General features: G+C 40.4%; 1 non-coding gene across 1 annotated transcript; it reads left to right on the top strand.

The window, feature by feature from the left end:
- The first annotated feature begins 547 nt into the window (after positions 1-547).
- LOC118482464 lies at positions 548-654 on the top strand. Its single transcript, XR_004868499.1, has one exon. It is a non-coding gene; the product is annotated as a small nucleolar RNA R71 (small nucleolar RNA).
- The last annotated feature ends 7,984 nt before the right edge of the window (positions 655-8,638 follow it).

The following is an 8,638-nucleotide window of genomic DNA, read 5'->3' as shown; positions in this document are numbered from 1 at the left end:
TCCACCTTGTTGTTGAGTGAAATTTTGTGACTCATTTCTTGATTGCTGAAAGTTTGTTCGTTGGGTTTGTTGGTTACTACTATTGCCGGTTTCCCTCCAACCAAGGTTTGGGTGGTTTCGCCATCCTTGGTTGTAGGTTCCCGTTGGAGGACCCGACGGCCTAGGTCTATTATCAATGTAGTTTACCATTTCTTGTTGATCGTCCGTTTCTTTCATGCAACTCCAATTTTCATGTGACCCACCACACCCCTCACAAGCCATAACCGAGACTGTTTTTGTCATTTCTAATTTTTTTATTTTTGAAGAAAGGGCCTCGATTTGGGCTTGTAAAGAGGTGCTTTCGTTGACCTTATGGGCGCCCGGGGTGATAGACTTATTTCCCCGGGGAGTGTGCCACTGAAAATTGGTTTGAGCGATTTCCTCAATCTGATTATATATTTCGTGTGGGCGTCGATTACCTAAAAGTCCCCCGGAGCTAGAATCAAGTGTCTGCCTAGTATGTGGCAACAATCCATTGTAGAAAGTGGATACTTGTTGCCATATTGCGAGGCCGTGATGGGGGCACTTGCGTAATAGCTCCTTGAACCTTTCCCAAGTTTCATATAAGGATTCCCCGTCCTCTTGTGAGTATGTATTAATTTCAGCCATTAATTTAGCAGTTTTAGAAGGAGGGAAATACTTATATAGAAATTTTTGGGCTAGTTCATCCCAGGTGTTTACCGATCCAGCTAGGAGGGTGTTGAGCCAAGCTTTCGCTCGGTCTTTCAGTGAGAATGGAAACATACGGAGGCGGATGGCGTCGTTTGATGCCCCATTGATCCGAAAGGTATCACATATTTCTAAGAAATTAGTTATATGTAGATGGGGATCCTCGTCCGCAAGCCCGTGAAAGGTTGCGGAGTTTTGGAGCATTTGTATCAAGTGCGGTCGAAGTTCGAAGTTATTGGCTTCGACATTCGGGGCATTGATAGCGGCGCCTAGATTACCTACGGTGGGCCGTAAATAATCCATGAGGGTACGTTGGTCCGCCATTGGGGGTGGATCACCCGAAACCTTCTCTTGGTTTTTGGCTTTTAACCTTTTTCTGAGAAAGCGTTCGGGTTCTTCTAATGGTTCCTTTATGTCTTTATTGGAACTGGAGCTCATACACTACGCGAGGTTGGTGTCGGGTTCCAAGTCCTGCAATAAAAACAGAAAAGAATGTTGGTCAGAAGGTTCACCACGGCTCCGTATTGAGCGAACACGGCCCCGTGGTCGGAGTTACAGTGATTGTTTTTCAGATCCCAGTTACTGGAAGTTGGACACGGCCCCGTGTTGCACCGACACGGCCCCGTGGTCAGCCTTCTGTAACTTGAAAAACAAAAACTGCCAGTAACGTTGCTGAGCACGGCCCGTGTCCGACCCGGCACGGCCCCGTGCTGAGCTCTGCAGAAGCTGAAAAATCTAAAAAAATTCTAAAAAAAATAAAGAAAAATAAAAAGATGATTAGGCCGTTGATTCCTAACTTTCTTAAAATCCTTGTGGCCCCGGCAGCGGCGCCAAAAACTTGATGTGTGTCGGTGTGTATATATTTTAGATATATATTTAAGCCCTTTTTACACTTTTAGCCAAGTTTTAAATTTATAAAACACGATATTTACTAACACTAAACACACATATGGGCAAGTGCACCCATCGTGGACGTAGTATAGTGTTGGTAAGATACCGAGGTCGTCCAAGGACACAAGAGCTTTTAATACCGGTTTATCCTCAACGTCTAATCAAATCAAAAAGGTTAGAAAAATGTTTTAAACTAAGAAAAAATAAAAACTAACTAAATGCTGAAAATAAAAATAAAATAAAAACAGATAGACAAGATGAATCACTTGGATCCGACACGTGTATTAGTATAACCTTTGATAATTTTCGCACTTTTGCACTTGTTTAAGAGATTATCTTAGTTATTGTAGTAGGCCCCTCTTTTGAAGGCGACGTTACCCTCAACCCAGTAGTTTGAGTCAGCAAGGATACAATCCTAAAGGGTCGGATTATTGGAAGATAATGAATTAAGTTATTAATGCAAATTATGGTAGGCCCCGCTTTTGGCGGCGACGTTACCCTCGGCTAAGTAGTCTGAGTCAGCAGGGATACAGTCCTAAATAGCCGGGTTATAGTATTAATAGTAGTTAACTTATGAGGGGGTCAAAGAGTTTGGATCCCTGCTATCCAATACCTATGGGCATTGAAGGAGATCCTACTAAATTTGACCCAGGTCCCAAGCAGGACCTCTAAACGCTGAACAAGGGCAAGACCCTTACCAAACCGTTCCCTTAACCCCCGACCAGGTAGCCAACATACCTCCATATAGACCGTGGAGATATGAATGGTGAAAATCTTTTATTTTATATAGACAGTAAAATAACGCCAAGACACCACGGACAAACGATAAGGAAAGATCACCTTCAACATAAGTAACTAGTTATTAAAGTCATTAATACAAAACCAAATAAAAAGTGCAAAAGATTAAAAATAAAAAGTATTATACTAAACACTTGTCTTCACCAAGTGATGTAAGAGACTTAGGCAAACATGGCCTTGATTGTCAAGAACTCTTACGATCAATCTTGGATCCCGAGACGACTCACACACTCTACGATGGACAATGGATGATGGTGGTGGATGATGGTGTTATGGTGGTGGTGGGTGGTGGATGAAGTGTGAGAGAGGTGGTGTGCCAAGGGATGAGAGAGAATGAAACCAAGCTCCTCTATTTATAGGCTGAACAGAACGCTGGACACGGCCCCGTGTCCGCTGGACACGGCCCCGTGCCCGTCTGACATTCTCTCTCTTCATTAATTGTAATTGCGAATTACAATTAATGCGCCTGCTGTACTTTCACCACGCCCCCGTGCTCGCTGGACACGGCCCCGTGGTGGGCAATGGAAGCTTCTACTGGTTTGTCTTTTCTGCTGCTTCCTGGGCACGCCCCCGTGTTCGCTGGACACGGGGCGTGTTCAGACTCTGTTTCCTTCTCTTTGTCTTGGGAGGTGCCGTTGAGGGTCCGGGCAGTCCACTTTTGTTCCTTTTCTTGTATTTATGGTAGAATTGGTGGTCTTTTTGCTTCTTTTGTGATTTTGAGCTCATTTCATCCTGAAAATACAAAAGGAAGACAAAAACACTCTTTTTCCAACATTAGTACTTAAAAAGGGTTAGTTTTATGCCTTAATTGATGTGTTTTATATGTTGCATTTTACACACATCACCACAACAAAATGGAGTCGCTGAAAGAAAGAACAGAACCTTAATTGAGACTGCAAGAACCATGTTGGTTGAGTCTCAGCTTCCAGTTCGATTCTGGACTGAAGCTGTTGCCCCGGCTTGCTACACGTTAAACAGGGTTCTCACAGTGAAAAGACATGGCAAAACGTGCTTCGAACTCCTACACAAGAAGACTCCTGACTTGGAATATCTAGAACCTTTTGGTGCACCATGTACCATGATTGAGCCTGACGGGAAGTTTGGTGCCAAAGCTATCGAAGGTTACTTCCTTTGGTATGCTACTCCTAATCTGCGAGTATGGAACTTGACTACCAAAAGGATTGAAGAATGGGGTGAAGTAAGAGTTCAAAGATATTCTAATCCTCCGAAGCCTTCTGGAGATCCATGGATGTTCGATTATGATGGTCTTTTCGACTCATTTAATCTGCCGACATTTGATGATGACAATGCAATTGCTCAAATGTTGTCTGAAAGTGAGAATGCGACTGGCTCTCAGTTAGCTCGTCCAATCATTGTTGACTCACAAGCATCTTCTTCTGTCAACAATCTCGCTTCAAATGAGGTGTTTAATGATGCTGTCGATTACAATTTGTCATCGGAAGATGAGGAGTATGTTGATGCAAATGATGGTGAAGCACTGCGTCCGGTTCAAGGTACTTCAGAAGCAACGGATCCAGTGTCTGCGCCAATTATCCAAGAAGAAAATGCATCATCTTCTACAACTCACCAGCTTCAGAATGATATCGGGAATTTAAATATCAATAACTTGAGGTCTAATGTTGAAGTTCCTCCAGTTTCTGAAACCCGAATTCATAACATTCATCCTCAGCAGAATATTATAGGTGATGTTCTCAGTGGTGTAAGGACAAGAAATCAAATCAGAAACAACGAAAATGCTGGCTTGTATGTTGAGATACGAGAATCGGGACAACAAAATGATTGGTCTTTCGCCTGCTATGTTAGCCAAGAAGAGCCTAAATCTTGGAAGGAGGCATTGAAAGATGATTCCTGGGTGGAAGCCATGCAAGAAGAACTTCAGCAGTTTGAGAAGTTGGGCGTATGGAAATTGGTTGATAGGCCCGACAACTACAAAAAGATCGGAACTCGCTGGGTGTTTAAGTGCAAAAAGGACGACCGTGGGATTGTTGTCCGAAACAAAGCAAGGTTAGTGGTTCAAGGCTTCAGTCAGATTGAAGGTATTGACTACAATGAAGTGTATGCACCTGTTGCTCGTCTGGAGGCTATTAGAATCTTTCTAGCCTACGCATCCTTTAAGAAATTCAAGGTGTACCAGATGGATGTTAAAAGTGCTTTTCTACACGGAGTAGTCGAAGAGGAAGTATATGTCGAGCAACCACCGGGGTTTGAAGATCCATTACATCCTGACAGGGTTTTACTACTTAACAAGGCATTATATGGTCTTCATCAAGCACCTCGGGCTTGGTATGAAACGTTGTCTACCTACCTGCTGAGCAATGGTTTTAGGCGGGGTTTGATCGACTGTACCCTCTTCATCAAAGAAAAAGGTGAAGATCTTCTGTTGGTACAAGTGTATGTCGATGATATTATCTTTGGTTCTACCGATGATAAGTTATGCAAGGAATTTGAAAAGGTGATGCAAGATCGATTCGAGATGAGTGCGATGGGTGAAATGACGTTCTTCTTGGGTTTGCAAGTTAATCAGTCCAAATCTGGAATTTTTATTCATCAAACCAAGTACGTCGGAGACATCTTGAGCCGGTTCCAGATGTCCGATACGAAGCCAATTTCTACTCCTCTTCCGCAGAATCACGGGATTACTCCGGATGAAGAAGGGGATGCTGTGGATTCTTCACTTTATCGTGCTATGATTGGATCCTTAATGTATCTCACCGCATCAAGACCCGACATTATGTATCCAACTTGTCTTCTCGCTAGGTATCAAGCGAATCCGAAGGTCTCTCACTATGCTGCTGTCAAAAGGATTTTTCGTTATCTGAAGAGTTACCCTGACACCGGGTTATGGTACCCTAAGGATGATAACTTCGATCTCAAAGCTTTCAGTGATTCTGATTTCGGCGGCTGCAAGAAAGATGGAAAATCAACTACAGCAGGATGTCAGTTCTTAGGCAATCGCCTAGTCACTTGGCAATGCAAGAAGCAGACATGTGTGGCTACGTCTACATGTGAAGCAGAATACATTGCTGCGTCTAGTTGCTGCTCCCAGGTTCTATGGATCCAACAACAGATGCGGGACTACGGTTTTGAATTCCTAACTACTCCTATTTATGTTGATAATGAGGCTGCCTTACAGATCACTAGAAATCTTGTACAACACTCGAAAACGAAGCACATCAATATTAAATATCACTTCATACGTGATTGCTTTGAAAAGAGACTTATCGATGTGGTTCATATTCATACCGACCACCAACGTGCCGACCTTTTTACCAAAGCATTTGATAAATCAAGATTTGATTATTTACTTTTGGTAAACGGCATTAAGGTGAAGCAAGAGTAACCGACATCAGGAAATCGTTTTTGTAAATATTTTTCTAAAAACCAAAAATCCAAAAATATTTTTCATTTTCTTTATTTTTGAATTTTAGGGGGAGAAAGTTTCAAGAAAAATACAAAAACATTGAAAAACCACAAAAATACAAAAATATGTCTTTAATTTATTTACTTTCTGCATTTAAGGGGGAGAAAATTCAGAAAAACACATAAACAATAGAAAAACAAAAATGAGTTTCTTGGTAATATAAGAGAAAGTGATATTACATCAGAGGTCGGTTGAAACATGTTTCTAGAAATCAAAAGAAAAGAAAATGATAAGTAGCTCTACTAATGATGTACCGGTAGACTCACGATCATTTTAAAGTATGCAGGAGATATAAACATAACGAACTGAAAACCGCGTGGGAACCGTTCATTGGCATATGGTCTTGGTACCGAAATTTCGTTTGATAGATTGCCGAGGTTCTGAGATATTCGGGGTTTATGCTGTTTATCATCTGGGTATCATGGTTGTTTCTATAAAAGACAAAGTCTAAGTTCTTCCATGATACCATACATACGTGTACATATCTCATACTGCATTCGACCTCAATAAGTGATAAACAATCACATGTCCATACAAAATAAGTGATAAAATATCACATTTATCCGGGAGTCAAGTTCGTCTCTCTGCTGTACGGAAGTACTGACCTGTTCACGGACTTGCTCCTGTGCCCTCATGCATCGAAAATCAAGTTCCTCATCAATAAGTGATTCTATCACATAGGGCTTGTTTTCAACTCAAATAAGTGACTTGTTCACATTGTATATATATACGTTAAAAACGGATGATAAATGGTATACTCCCCAGTATGATGAACTCTCGTGCATACCTTGATACGGGAATGTGTCGTGAGTGGATGAACACCGGTTGGTAAGTATAAATCATACCTTAAACGTATCTCATTGTATTATGATTACACTTGATTGTTGAGTTTAAGTGGATAACAATATCGGTAATTGTGGTAGAATACTTATCCATTTCTGTAAAAGAATTAAAAGGAAATGTGTTTTGACAGAAGACCGCCAGCTGATATGATTCTCTTCACCAGAAACTCGCAAAAATATTGTTGTGTTGGTACATATTTATTTACTGCTTTATTTTTAAACAAGTTTTTGTCGTTTGGTGCATATCAGCACGACATTAGCGGTGATGTCGTTTGATAACATTCAAAGGATTTTAAAATTGTTGCCTTTTATTTTATCAAACCACAAAATCCAAAAAGATTTTCAATTATATATTATTTTTGATTGACTGATGTTGGTGCTCGATCCAATACCTGACAAGCCGAGATACTTCATAAAACTAACCTTTGCAGAACTTCATAACGGACAACTCTTCAAAATGGTCATTTCTGAAAAACCTCCAAAATGTGAAGGGTTTAAATTGAAATTCCCAAAAAATCCAAAGTGTTGGTGGGAAATCTGATCCTTCGAGGAAGCAATGGCCCTCGAAAGATCAGATGGTCAAGAAAGTCAACGAAAGTCAATCATCTCAGTCGAAAGATGATTTGGTCAACGAAGGATTTGACCAAATTCATCCTTCGAGCTGATCAGATCTTTTGAAAGATGTTTTAGATCGAAAGATACCTTTCGAAGGATTTCCAAAATATCTGGTATCTTTCGATCCAGATCTTTCAAATATCTGGATCCTTCGAACCATATATGGATCCTTCGAACCCAAAGGTCATCCTTCGAGACAATTTTACATCTTTCGAATGAATTTGGGTCCGTCGAGGCGGTTGGACTTTCGAGGTAAGGGTATATAAAAGGGTTTCTTCTTCATTTGCACTTATCAGTTTCAAAATACCATCTCTCAAAACCCTCTCATCTTCTCGAACCTCTGCCCAAATTTTTCAAAGTAGTTAAAAGTATCAGGATTCCTATACAATACTCGGTAGGATGATCATATTTCTCATAACAAATTTTAACACAAACAAGAACATTATGAAATTTTTATTCTGATCATGTTTGTTATTCAAACTTTAGGTTTGAGAAATCATGAACAAAATGAGTCTTTCCATTTAATGTATTGAAAAATGATAGGTGTTAGGTTTGTTGATCATCAGTTATTTGGATGAAACATGTTTTGTTTTGAATCTTGATGACAGAGGTGTTGGGGTTGGGTAAAACAGAGTAGTGTTTGGTTTTGGTTTGTGTTTATCATCCGGGGTGTTTTGATGTCTGAATTGGTTTGTTTTAGATGTTGATATGTTAAATGGATTTGATGTAATTGTTATCTAATCTAAAACACATTTAAATCTGCTTTAAAACCAACTTGAAATCACTTGAAAACATCACCGGAAATAATCTAAACACCCACCGGAAAACATACCGTTGAACAGCGATGCCGGAGATCAAAACGAAGGATGATGACTCATCACCTCGATAGATGGGCTGAACAACACCCTTCGAGGTGAGTCTCGAAAGATGTTAGATATCTCGAAGGATCATCCTTCGATTGATCAATCCTTCGAATGATCAAGACATCTTTCAAAATTCTTGATTGTTCGAAAGATGATCCTTCGATAAAGTTGACATCCTTCAAGATAAGTGACATCCTTCGAGCTTGACTAACATCCTTCGAACAGATTGCCATCCTTCGTGCCATAATTCAATCCTTCGATGGATAATTTGGATCCTTCGAAGAGTTCAACACTTAGAATTTTTCAAGAAATTGAAAATTTTCTAAGTGTGGAATTCCATTGTTGACTGTTTGACCTTTTCTTATTATGTGTCAATGTGATGTGCAGAAATGGCACCAAAGGCAGCGAAAAAGGAACGGGCAAAGCCAACAAAGAAGGTGAAATCGGAGCTTGAAGCTATGTCTGAATCTAGACATAAC

The sequence above is a fragment of the Helianthus annuus genome, chromosome 9, assembly GCF_002127325.2.
Source record: "Helianthus annuus cultivar XRQ/B chromosome 9, HanXRQr2.0-SUNRISE, whole genome shotgun sequence".
NCBI classification, from domain to species: Eukaryota; Viridiplantae; Streptophyta; class Magnoliopsida; order Asterales; family Asteraceae; genus Helianthus; species Helianthus annuus.
Note: the sequence above shows the minus strand (reverse complement) of the source record. Positions and strands in the feature narration are given on the sequence as shown.